The following is a 12,768-nucleotide window of genomic DNA, read 5'->3' on the forward strand; positions in this document are numbered from 1 at the left end:
GCAAACCCTGAATCTTGCAGCCTGGCCTATTCCTTGAACCCCCCCCCCCCCAGTGACTAGCCTAAGCAAGCAGGTGTTGGATGTCATTCTTAAAGCCAGAAGACCCAGTACAAGGAAATACTATGCTGATAATTGGAAAATGTATTGCTCCTGGATTCAGTCTAAAGGGAGAGGACATAGCACTGCCCTCCCTACCTCTAATCCTGGATTTACCTAGCAGATCTACTCCACAGAGGCCTTTCCTTCTCCATTAAGATCCATGCCTCTGCCATCTCGACTCATTACAACATTGAGCCACCTCTCTCTTGTCACCCTCTCATCAAACAGTTCCTCAGAGGGGCAAACAATTTCAGGTCACCAAGAAGAGCACCCACCCCTGCTTGGGACCTTATCTTTGTACTGGAAAAGCTCACGCTACCCCCGTATGAGCCTGCAGCATCAGCAGAGTTAAAATTCCTCTCTTGGAAAGCAGCCTTGCTTCTGGCCATCACTTCAGCTAGAACAGTGTCTGAGCTACAAGCACTTATGGCTGTGGAACCCTTCATTATTTTTCATGCTGACAGGGTCTCCCTCAGGACTAATCCTTCCTTTATGCCTAAAGTGATGTCCAGTGTGGCTCTCAACCAATCTATCCATTTGCCAACCTTCTTCCCTAATCCTCAGAATAAAGGGGAAAGATCCTGCACCTTGGACATGCACAGACAGCTCAGATTCTACCTGGATAGGACTAAGCCCTTCAGGAAGTCTGACCAGGTACTACTCAGTTTGCATCAGGGGCAGAGGGCAAGGCCATTTCAAAACAGACAATTTCCAAATGGATAGCACTCTGTATCCATTTCTGCTACAAACACCATGGGAAACCAAACTTCAGAGGGTCAGAACACATTCCACTAGGGCAAACTCTACAGCATTCCTCAGGGGAGTCCCTACCAGAGACATTCTGAAAGCTGCTACTCTTGAGTTCTGTACACACATTCACCAAGCATTACTACCTGCCTATCTTTTCCAAGGCGGGTTTTGCAACAGCAGTCCTGCAGGGCATACTAGCCAGTTCAAACTCTTCTTGACTGCCTCCACCCTTCAGCTTTGGGAATCAACCCAAGTGTGATGACTGCAAGAGTGAAACACAAAGAACATAGTACAGTTGTGTGCACTTACCATAAATGTAGATGTTCGAGTGTATTCACTGTTGCAGTCCTGTTTTCCCTCCCTCCATCCCCCTTCTCTCTCTCCTCTCTGTGTATATTGCTCTCCCCTTACAGGGGAATGTGGTATTGGTATTTACTTTTTGCTGGTGGTGAGTTTCCCACCATAGCTTAGCTCCCTATTGGGGGGCTCCTGACATTTGGGGCAAGAAAACTGATGTAATGGTGTCGGCTGCCTGTTTTTATACCCCTGACAACCTGACGTCAGTCCTGGAGTGACAGCAATCGATGCAGAAATACTAAGTCTCTGGTATTCGGGTCGACTGAGGGCTACCTGCAGGCAGATAACCCAAGCGTGATGACTGCAACATTGAATACACACGAACATCTACATTTATTATAAGTGTACACAACTGTACTTTCATCTATTCATGTGCTGCAGTATCCATAATGTGAGGGAGTCTACCTTCGGTTGACTTGTATGTCTGGCCATTATACCAAATGTAAAATGTTACTATGAAGGTACATGCTACAGCCCGCATCACACAGTGTATGTCGGCCATAAATGGATGTCCTTCAAGAATGCAACTGCAGTCATAACATATGGGTTGTCCTGCCTCAGGCAGCCCTCGGTCGGCCGGATTCCAAAGTCTGGGTCCGGCGTCGGCTGGTGTCGCCTCCTCTCCGACGTCAGAACGGCTGGAGTATAAAGGCATCGGCAGACGCCATCTTCTTCAGTCTTTCTTGCCGCGGTGCCCGAAGCAGAAGCAGTTCGCAAGTGCCGGTCGGTCAGCTCCTGTGTTTTCAGTACCGAAGTCATCTAAAAGCCAAGTATCCCATTGGGGAACATTTTTTCTTGCCTCAGCCGATGTCAGAACAAATTGAGAAAGTTAATTGTTTGTCTTGTGGTAAACAAATACCTCATAAGGACTTCCGTTCTTATTGCCTACCTTGCCTGGGCCCAGACCACAACGTCTCGGCCTGTGCTGCCTATGTTTGCTTTAATAAGCGCACCCTCAGGCGCCGGGCAGAATTTGCCGAAGACTTTTTTGGCAAATCATTCGCTTATATCATGCCGTCGGAACAACAGACTACTCAATCTTCCAAAAAACGAAAGGACCGGGACCGACATCCTCGGCCCGCGACCTCCACCGATACTCCTCCTAAACCCTCCGCGAGTGCTTCGGTCCCTTCGGAAGCAGTAATTCTACCGCTCCAGACCGACGACACAGCGTTAACTCGTCCTTCAGTCTCGGAGTCTACACCGGTGCCGGTTGTTGCCTTTCCTCCGGAAACCGAAGTTCTGGATCTACCCGATACCATTCCTGTGGACAAGGTTACTCCTGCACGTGGGGCAGCTAGGCCTCCTGTATCCATGTCCATCAAGGCCTTTGCACGTGCTAAGGCGAACAGCCAGGCCAAGGCCCATCCTAAACCTATTGCACAGGCCCCTTCTTCTGATAAACAGATCATGTCTCTTGCTGCAGATCTTATTTCTCTTATCAGGGGGTCTCAGCCTCATCCAGACAGAGGTTCTCAGCCGCCTGCAGAGAAAAGGCCCAGAGCTGAGCAGGCCGACAACCTCTCTTCAGATGAAGCCTCTGGGGATTCTGAGCATTCAGATACCCAAGAAGAATCCTTCCAGGCCTATGAGGACTCTGATGCTGAGGAATCAATTCCCTCTGCCTCTCCTCCAGAGGATTTTTCGTTCGGTGAAGTCCTACACTCTATGAGGGAGCATTTTAAATGGCAGGGTCAGAAATTCTCTGATTCCAGGAAAAGGCTACGTACCTTCCTCAAGCTACCCCAGCACAGACCTTTAGCTATCCCTCCAGTTATGGATGTCCTGGATGATGTTTTCTCCGACTCCAGTGCTAACCCTGATTCTCTCCCTCCTGCTCCTGTCAAGCCAGACAGATATTATAGGGTCCCTGACACCCACAAACATCTCTTTAAGGCCCACTCTGTGGATCTAGAAACTATTTCACAGGGTCCCAAGGGAGTGGCTACCTCCACAGCCAGGAATCCACTGCCAGCGGATAGGGAAGCTAAGTCCCTGGAGAGATGGGGTAAAAAAGTTTATACCTCTACCACCCTGGCCATGAGGTCACTTAACTGCCTTTTTCATACGTTTCAGTACCAGGATTTTTTACTGGATGATTTTCAGAAAAAGCTAGCCTCTCCTGAGCCTATTGATAGAAAGGCATTGCAGGATCTAGTACATAACACTCAGCAGGTTAGCAATCATTTTCTTCAGTGTGGTTATGATGCATTGGAGGCTTCATGTAGGGCAGCTATGACTGGGGCTGTTATACATAGACATGCTTGGTTAAAAGAACAGCCACTGCCAGACTATGTTAAAGTAAAGTTACTTGATGCACCTCTGGAAAAACGGAAGCTTTTTGGTGCTAATGCACAAGATGTGTTGAAGTCCATTGAGGAAAAAGCTAAATCAGTACAGACAGTCGAAGATTTCCTCCAGGTTCAGCCACCCAGATTCAGCAGGAATTGGCCTTCAAAGAGTTGGTCCTTTACAGACACTGACAAGTTTCAAAGGGGAAAAAACAGGCGTGCCCAAGATAGAGGGCAAAACCGAGGCTCCTACAGGGGCCGCCAATGGCAACCAACAAATCAAAGAAGTGGCGCAGGCAGTCCAGCCGCATCACAAGGACAACCACAATGACTTGACTTTCATACCGTCTACAAAGGCTCAAAGAAAAGCACCTTTGGGCGGAAAATTATCCTTATTCTCAAAAAACTGGCATATCTTAACCAAGGACAACTGGATTCTGGATTTACTAGACAAAGGTTACAGATTCCACTTCCATACTTTACCATTAAGACAAGGCATGCCAAACCTGCCACTTCATCAAAGGGCAGAGGCACTCATTCAAGTTTCAAAGCTGTTAAGTATAAAAGCAATAGAAAAGGTCCCTCCACAGGAACAAGGCCAGGGATTTTATTCAAGACTGTTCCTTGTTCCAAGAAAGGAAAACAAATGGAGACCTATACTGGACTTGTCTACTCTAAATACTTATCTCATTGTGCCAAAGTTCAAAATGCTGACGTTGCAGCAACTCCTCCCCATGCTGGGCAAGGGGTCTTGGCTGGTCACTCTGGACCTCAAGGAGGCATACCTGCATGTCCCAATCAGACAAAGTTGCAGAAGATACCTCAGATTTCTTGCAGGGACAGAGCATTATCAATTCTCAGCATTACTGTTTGGCTTATCTACTGCGCCCAGAGTGTTCACGAAATGCCTGGCATAAGTAGTGGCACACTGCAGACTCCAGGGGATTCAAATATACCCCTACCTGGACGACTGCCTCATACAAGCAGACAACAAGCAAACCTTGATAGCAAACTTGGACTATGTCATTCAATTACTACAGGCCTTGGGATACACAGTCAACATTCAGAAATTAAGACTTCTGCCATCCCAACAGATTATTTTCCTAGGAGCCAAACTGGACACAAAAACACAAATGGCTTATCTCACAGAGGAAAAACAACAGCATTTACCAGAGTACTTCAAAGGCCTAGCAAAGCTCTCCCAGCTGACTGCAAGGAAAATCCTGCAGGCCCTGGGGTTCATGGCATCTTGCATTCTTCTGATACCCTTGGCAAGACTTCATATGAGAAAGCTGCAATGGTATTTAAAAAGCTTATGGTCCCAACACAGCCAAAGCCTAGAGGACGTTATCCCACTCATTCCATGTCTGCAAAGAGAATTTTTGTGGTGGGCTCAAGCAAGTCAGTTAAACAAAGGCATGTCTTTCAACCAACCTCAAGCAGGTCAAATGATTACAACAGATGCCTCAGACCATGGATGGGGGGCGCACATGGAGGGCAGATGCATTCAAGGTCAATGGACACCAAAGGAAAGGCATCTGCACATAAACCAAAAAGAGATGTTGGCAGTGATAAATGCAATCGAGACTTTCGAAAAATCACTTCAACAAGGACATTTGCTAATAAGGACAGACAACACCACCGTTATGTGGTATATAAACAAGCAGGTGGCACTCATTCTTATCCCCTCTGCAGACTAACAATGATTCTCTGGGAAAAATCTCTAAGTCTGAAGATACATTTGCAATCCCAGTTTGTGCCAGGCAAGGACAATGTACTGGCGGACAAGCTGAGCAGAAATTTCTTGGATCCACACGAATGGATGCTGCATCCTCACATTTTCTCACAAATAACAAGGACATGGGGAAGACCGGACATAGATCTCTTTGCTTCTCACATGAATCTTCACCTGGAAAAGTTCTGTACAAGGACCCACCATCCTCTAGCCTGGAAAACGGATGCTCTCTCCTTCAGCTGGAAGTCCCTAACAATTTATGCATTCCCTCCTCTACCACTGCTGACCAAGGTGATACTGAAGATCAAAGCAGAACAACCAACAGGCATTTTGATAGCTCCAGACTGGCCAAGGCAGCACTGGTACCCATTGCTGTTGAGCATAACTCAGACCAAACCGTGGCCTCTGCCCCTATGGCCTCTGCTTCTAACACAACACAATTACAGGACGGTTCATCAAAACCTGAAAACATTGCATCTGACAGCCTGGAGGTTACCATAACTCCTTCCGATATCTCTCTTTCCAAAAAAGTTCAAGAGATCTTACTGGAAGCACGCAGACCTTCCACCAGAAAAACCTATTCAGCCAAGTGGAAGAGATTCATCATCTGGAATGCTAACAGGGGTCAGGATACAACAGTATTGAGTATACCTCAGATATTGGAATACTTGGCAGAAATGTTTCATACTGGTCTCTCATATTCTTCCATAAAGATTCATGCCTCAGCAATCTCAGCAAAATACAATTGTGATCCACCTGTGTTTTCACATCCGTTGCTAAGGCAGTTCCTAAGGGGGATAAAGAATATCAAACCTCCAAGGAAACCGCCAGTACCTGCATGGGACCTCAACTTCGTCTTGGAAAAACTCTTCCTCCTTTTGAACCAGCAGCAACTTCAGAAATGCAATTTCTCTCATGGAAAACGGTTTTCCTATTGGCAATTATATCAGCAAGAAGAGTCTCGGAGATACAGGCACTCATGGCAATACCTCCTTTTCTAATTTTTCATCAGGACAGCGTCTCTTTAAGAACCAATCCTTCATTCATGCCAAAAGTAATTTCCAGAGTGTCTCTAAATCAAGCAATTCACCTGCCTACTTTCTTCCCCAATCCTCAAAACAGGGGGGGAGCACTGCTGCATACTTTGGACATACACAGGCAACTACGCTACTACTTAGACAGAACTAAGGCCACCAGAAAGTCTGACCAACTGTTTGTAGCCTATGCTGCTGGAGTACAAGGAAAAGCAATCTCCAAACAAACAATTTCCAAATGGATTGGACACTGCATCAGATTCTGCTATTCCTTTCATGGAAAAGGTGTGCCAGCCAATATTAGGCCACACTCCACCAGAGCTATAGCCACATCCACAGCTTTCCTAGGAGGAGTGGCTACAAAGGACATTCTAGAGGCTGCTACATGGAGCTCCGTGCATACATTTACCAAGCACTACAACCTGCCTTTATACTCCAGATCCGGAGCAGGCTTTGCTTCGGCAGTCCTGCAGGGCATTTTAGCTACACCATTTCTTTCTTAGTTCCAACCACCCCCAGCTTGGCTATGGTATTCAACCCATATGTTATGACTGCAGTTGCATTCTTGAAGGACATAGTACAGTTTTGTACCTACCATAAATGTAGATGTCCGATAGGTATGCAACTGCAGTCGGATTCTCCCTCCCTCCTACCCATCTGCAAACTTCTTTATGGGTCCACTACCCCTATCCCTATTAGCTGGGGGTATCTCTATGGTGCATCTGTTTATTACTGTTGTGCATGTCTGGAATTCTTTATCCATTCACCAAATTTAGCCTTCCTAGGAGGGCACCTGGCATCTGGGGCAAGAAACACTGAAGAAGATGGTGTCGGCCGATGCCTTTATACTCCAGCCATTCTGATGTCGGAGAGGAGGCGACACCAGCCGACGCCGGACCCAGACTTTGGAATCCGGCCGACCGAGGGCTGCTTGAGGCAGGACAACCCATATGTTATGACTGCAGTTGCATATCTATCGGACATCTACATTTATGGTAGGTACAAAACTGTACTATGTCTGATATAAAGCAGACATCAGCACGCACCTACCTCTGAACTTTTCTGCCGCCTGTTTGACTGCCAGCTCCGGTCGTTGCTCCCTTTAGAAAAGTCGCCTTTGTGCTTCACTAGTGTTTCAGATAAGCACCCCACAGGGATTTTTCTTATCTACATTGCTACTGTGTTTTTTTTTTTTTTTTTGTGAGCTAATGTCAGCTAGGAAGGGCAAGTGTCATTGTGGAAGGCGGATTCCACATAAAGACGCCCACGAGCTCTGTTTTGTTTAGGCCCACAAAACGATCATAAGTCTTGTGATATTTGTAAGGCCTTTGTCCCTAAGACACTTAGGAGAAGTCTGTCTTCCCTTAGGCTGTACTTGGAAAATCAATGACTTAAGGGCCTTATTCTGGATATGGACCTGACGTTGGGGCCCTTCAGAAAAGCCACAACCAAAGAAGGCCAAGAAGTCTCAGCCTGACCATACTGCTGCTCCCTCTCTTCTGGATTTCCCTCCCAAGGCCAATGAAGAGCCTGGGGGCTGCATCGGAAACTACATAATCTCCTTTGACAGGTACCTTGAGGGGAAGCCATCAAGGAGTCTGTTAGCACTTTCTAGAGGGACTCGCAGGCATCTGAACCAGTCACTGTGGGAGAACCATGGCCTTATTATTTCTAAAGGACCATGTGGGGTTACCCCGATATTGGTTCAAGAAGACGTTCTCTTGGATGTTGTTGAATGTTGTTCAGCGTCTGGCCCTTCTACTCTTCATCGTATGTCGGAGGCCCTTAAGAACAAAAAACAAAGCATAATTCTTCTGGCTACCAGGCAAATACCCTCTGATCAAACCCCTGACTGGTAGGCGTTTACACAAGGCAACTTCAATGCCTTTATGGCCTTACGCCAACCTCCAGCTGCTGTCCAGGACCCACCCCACCACCACCACTCTGGGAAAAGACCTGTGGAAGAAGTTTCCTCTGAGGAGGAAGACTCATTTGGGGATGAGTCATTAACTTATTCCTCACAGATTGCTTCTCCTCTGGAGTATGCTTCCCTGGAGAGGAGTCTAATGGCACAGATCCTGCTAGGGAGAACATTACATTTGGGGGAACCGTTGTACAAATGAAGGAATTTTTCAAATGGGACTGCTGTCAGGTCTTTGAGACCCAGAAGAGGTATTATGACCTCTTGCAAATGGAGTCCCCTAACCCCTCTGCCATTCCCCTGTCCTGCCTGCTTTTTTGGATGCCTTTTCTGCTGCTTCCAGGTCCCCAGACTCCTAACCTCCAGCCCCTAAATGGCCTGATAGATTCTCCAGAGTGCTTGAGGATGCCATGTTTCCTCTTCAAGGCTCTGTCAGCTGACCACTCTACTATTTTTGTAGCTGCAGATAAAACTTTCCTTGCTTCCCTCTGATAAGGTGAGGAAAATTATGGAGAGGTTGGGTAAAAAAGAAATGTATACTTCTGCCACTCTGGCTTTCAGAGCCATGAATTACCAAACCCATATGGCTAAATATTCCCTGGCCCTTATGCCAGATGCTATGAAACTCATTTCAGAACTACCAGATATCCCTAACAAGGCCAAAATATCTAGCATTCTTAACTCCTGCAGTCAGGTTACTAGGAACTCCATAAAATGTAGTTACGATGTTGTGGAGGCCTCAGCCAGAGCAGCAGCATCAGTGTCTGTCTTAAGGAGGTATTCATGGCTTAAGTTACAGCCTTTGCCAGGTGATATTAAAGCCAAGCTTATGGACGCATCTTTAGACAACAAGGCGTTATTTGGCTCTGCAATTGCAGAGCTCTTTAAAGGCCTTTAGGAAAAGAGGAAGGCGATACAAGATCTTAGGCACATTTTTATTCCTCCTGTTCCCCACTTCCAGAGGAATTATCCAGCTAGGACAACCTTTACGGGAGAGGCCTCTAAGTATCACACTTCCAAGGGGGAAAAAGGATACCAGAAAACAGGCCCACACTAGATCTTCCCCTTCCACACATTCTCCAAAGCAGTCCTTTCAGGCAAAACCTGGTAGCCTGCGACTACCAGGCCTTAAACCTCTCTACCCCTCTCTCTTCGCCTTTCCCTGTTCTTCCCAGCTTGGCAACAGGTAACTCGGGACTCTTAGGTTCTTACCATTATCGAACAAGCCTGTTTCATGGTTTAGAAGTCCAGGCCATCATTCCAAGGTATCCCACAACCCCCTCGGGACCAAATGGCTTTCTTTCCCCCAATCTTGCATTCCCTGCTATCCCAGGGTACCATCCAAGAGGTGCCTCCCAAGTCAAAAGCGTTCTACTCCACGATGTTTCTAGTCCCCAGGAAAGAAAGCTCCTGTAGCCCTATCATATATTTATCTCACCTAAACAACTTTTTTGAAGGTCCCTAACTTTCCTTTTGCATGCTGATTCTTCCTACATTCCTTTCCTTTCCCTCAGGCATACATGGTGTCATTGTACATAAAAGATGCCTATCTTCACATTCCCATCCATCTATGTTTCAGGAAAGTCATATGGTTCTCTGTGGATTCTTCTCACTTTCAGTTCTGTGCCTTGTCATTTGGTATTTCTGTGATCCCCAGACTAGTCACAAAATGTTTGACCCCAGTCATAGCCTTCTGCAGAATGCAGGGTATTCAGATTTTTCCTTACCTGGACTACCTCCTCATCCAGGCTTCATCCCCGAAGTGCGGGAGCACTTGGACTACACTTAGTCCTGTCTTGAGGGGTCTGAGGTTTAACATTAACCTTCAGAAATCTGCTCTGACCCCCTCCCAGGACCATGTCTTCCTGGGCTGCAGAATTCTCATGGTCCAAATGATGGCCTGCCTACCTCTAGAAAAAATCTGGTCTCTCACCACTTACTTTCAGGAGCTAATTCCACTAAAATATCTGACTTGCCAGTGTTCCTATGATTCCTGGAATTCATGGCTTCCAACATATTAGCGAGGCTACATATTAGGACATTTCAGTGGTTCCTGAGGACAGTCTGGCAACAACACCTTCACCCTATGGAGTTTGTGGTTCCACTCTTGCCCTGCTTAACAAAAGAACTAAGGTGGTGGATTTCACAGTTTACAAAAAATCCAGGCCTTCCCCTCCAACTTCTTTCCCTAACCAGGATCTGTACACAGATGTGTCAGACATAGGCTAGGCTGCAGCTTTAGGGAATTAGAGGGCGAGAGATATATGGACCCCCCTCCCAGTCAAGGGAGCATATTAACTTCAAAGAAATGAGGGCTTTGATCTTTGCTCTAAAAATGTTCATGTCCAGAATCCTACCAGAAGTGCTGAGATGGTTCACAGCCAACACCACAGTCCCCTGGTACATCAACAAACAAGGAGGCACAAAGTCCTACATCCTTTGCAGATTGGTTCTGTATGTGTGGGAGATTGCTCAGTAGTGTCACATTTCTCCACAGGCTGTTCACATCCCATCAGTTCAGAAAGTGATGGCAGATTCATTAAGCAGGTCCATGACTCAATCCCATAAATGGATGTTAAACAGGGATGTGTTCCTGGACCTGATCCACTGATAGGGTAATCCACAGATGGATCTATTTGCTTCTCCCATGAACAGACACCTTCCCAAATATTGTACCAGGATTCCGTCTCTTGGGACATGGAAGGTGGATGCACTTTCCTCCCCTTGGATGGGGATGTTTGTGTATGCATTCCCCCATCCCTCTTATTCAGATAGTTCTGCTGACAATTCAGAAAGAACAACCAAAAGTCTTGCTGGTGACCCCTTTTGGCCAAGGCTGCATTGGTTCCCCCTTCATCACCTAGCGTAGGGCAGTCACCACAAGCTACCCCTCAGGATGGACCTACTCACACAGGACAAGGGAACTGTAATACTCCCTCAAATGTCCACCCTAAACCTAACTCTGTGGGTGATAGGGCTTTAATTCCGTTTAGCCACCTTTACACTGAGGACGTGCTACAGGTTCTGCAGGAGGCCAGAAAATCTATTACCAGAAAATCCTATCTATCCAAATGGAAAAGGTTTTCTGATTGGTGTCTAAAAAACAATTTACAACCACTATCTGCGGAGCCATCAGTGGTCCTGTCTTACCTGTGTGAACTGATGAAAAGTGACTTTTCATACTTTTCCATCAAGGCACATTTGTCTGCCATCTCAGCATGTTTACCTTTGACTCCTCCCTTGGCATCCAGGTTGGAAGTCAAGCTGTTCTTGAAAGGAGTTCTACACATCAGACCACCAAGGAAACCAATTCTTCCCCCATGGGATCTCAACTTTGTGGTGGAAAAGCTTACCTTAGCTCCTATTGAACTAGCTGTATTCAAACCTTTAAAGAAGGCTCCAAAAGAAGACAACACATCTCTAGTAGTGTGTGTCTTAACTGGAGAAGGAAGATCCTTCCCATTTGCAGTGTAACAAAAGGTAACAGCTTTAGGTCTCTTCACTACAACATTGCATGTGAAAAACTGTTCTCCTGGTGGCCATTACCTCAGCCAGAAGGGTTTCTGAACTTCAGGCCCTCGTGGCATCATCTCCTTTCACAGTTTTCCATCGGGACAGGGTATCCCTACTTACCAACCCATCTTTCATGCCCCAGGTAATAAGCTATCTCTGGTTCAGGCCAATAATCTCCCTACCTTCTTCCCATCTCTACAATCATCTAGTGAAAGGATCCTTCACACTTTGGATGTGCACAGACAAATCAGATACTACTTGGCAAAGACCAAGTCCATTGGTAAGTCTGATGGGCTTTTTATTTCCTATCCCTCAAGAGCCCTGGGACATTCTTATTCCAAGCAAACTATTTCCTCCTGGATTTCTAAAGCTGTTACCTTATATTACACTGCAAATGGGAAGGATCTTCCTTCTCCAGTTAAGACACACACTACTAGAGATGTGTCGTCTTCTTCTGGGGCCTTCTTTAAAGGTTTGGATACAGCTTCAATCTTGGAGGCAGCTTAACATGGTCATCTCTTCACACTTTTACCAGACACTACAAATTGTTTATCATCTCCAGGTCTATAGCAAGATTTGGCAGGGCTATTCTGCATGGATTTGTGGAAAACGTCTCTCCTCCCAACCCGTCTTCTGCATGAGCTTTGGTATTCTCCCTCGTGTTATGGATATTGTACCATATGAGTCGAAGGACATAGAGTAGTTGTGTAAAATTTTTCCATAACCATAGATGTCTTTCTCTTCTATGTGCTGCATTTTAGTTCCCCTCCTGCCTTCCCCCTGATACTTGCCTGACCTCTGGATACTCAATCCCTTCAGGCTGGTGCTTGGCAGCATTCAGTTATGTGGTAGGTGCGTGCTGATGTCCGCTTTTATACCTAGCATCCATTTATGGCTGACATACACTGTGTGATGCGGGCTGTTGCATGTACCTTCGCAGTACCATTTTAACATTGGTATAATGGTGGACTCCCTCATGTTATGAGTACTGCAGCATATAGAAGAGGAGGACATCTATGGTTATGGCAAGATTTTACACGGCTATTCTTTCATGCACTGTCTTCTCAG

General features: G+C 46.3%; 1 protein-coding gene across 1 annotated transcript in view; it reads left to right on the forward strand.

The window, feature by feature from the left end:
* Nucleotides 1-12,768, forward strand: part of NCBP1 (nuclear cap binding protein subunit 1) — a 2,903,332-nt gene that overhangs the window by 1,691,659 nt on the left and 1,198,905 nt on the right. The gene's annotated exons all lie outside the window — the stretch shown is intronic.

This window comes from Protopterus annectens, chromosome 2.part0 (genome assembly GCF_019279795.1).
Source record: "Protopterus annectens isolate FY-2018-M chromosome 2.part0, PAN1.0, whole genome shotgun sequence".
NCBI lineage: Eukaryota > Metazoa > Chordata > Ceratodontiformes > Protopteridae > Protopterus > Protopterus annectens.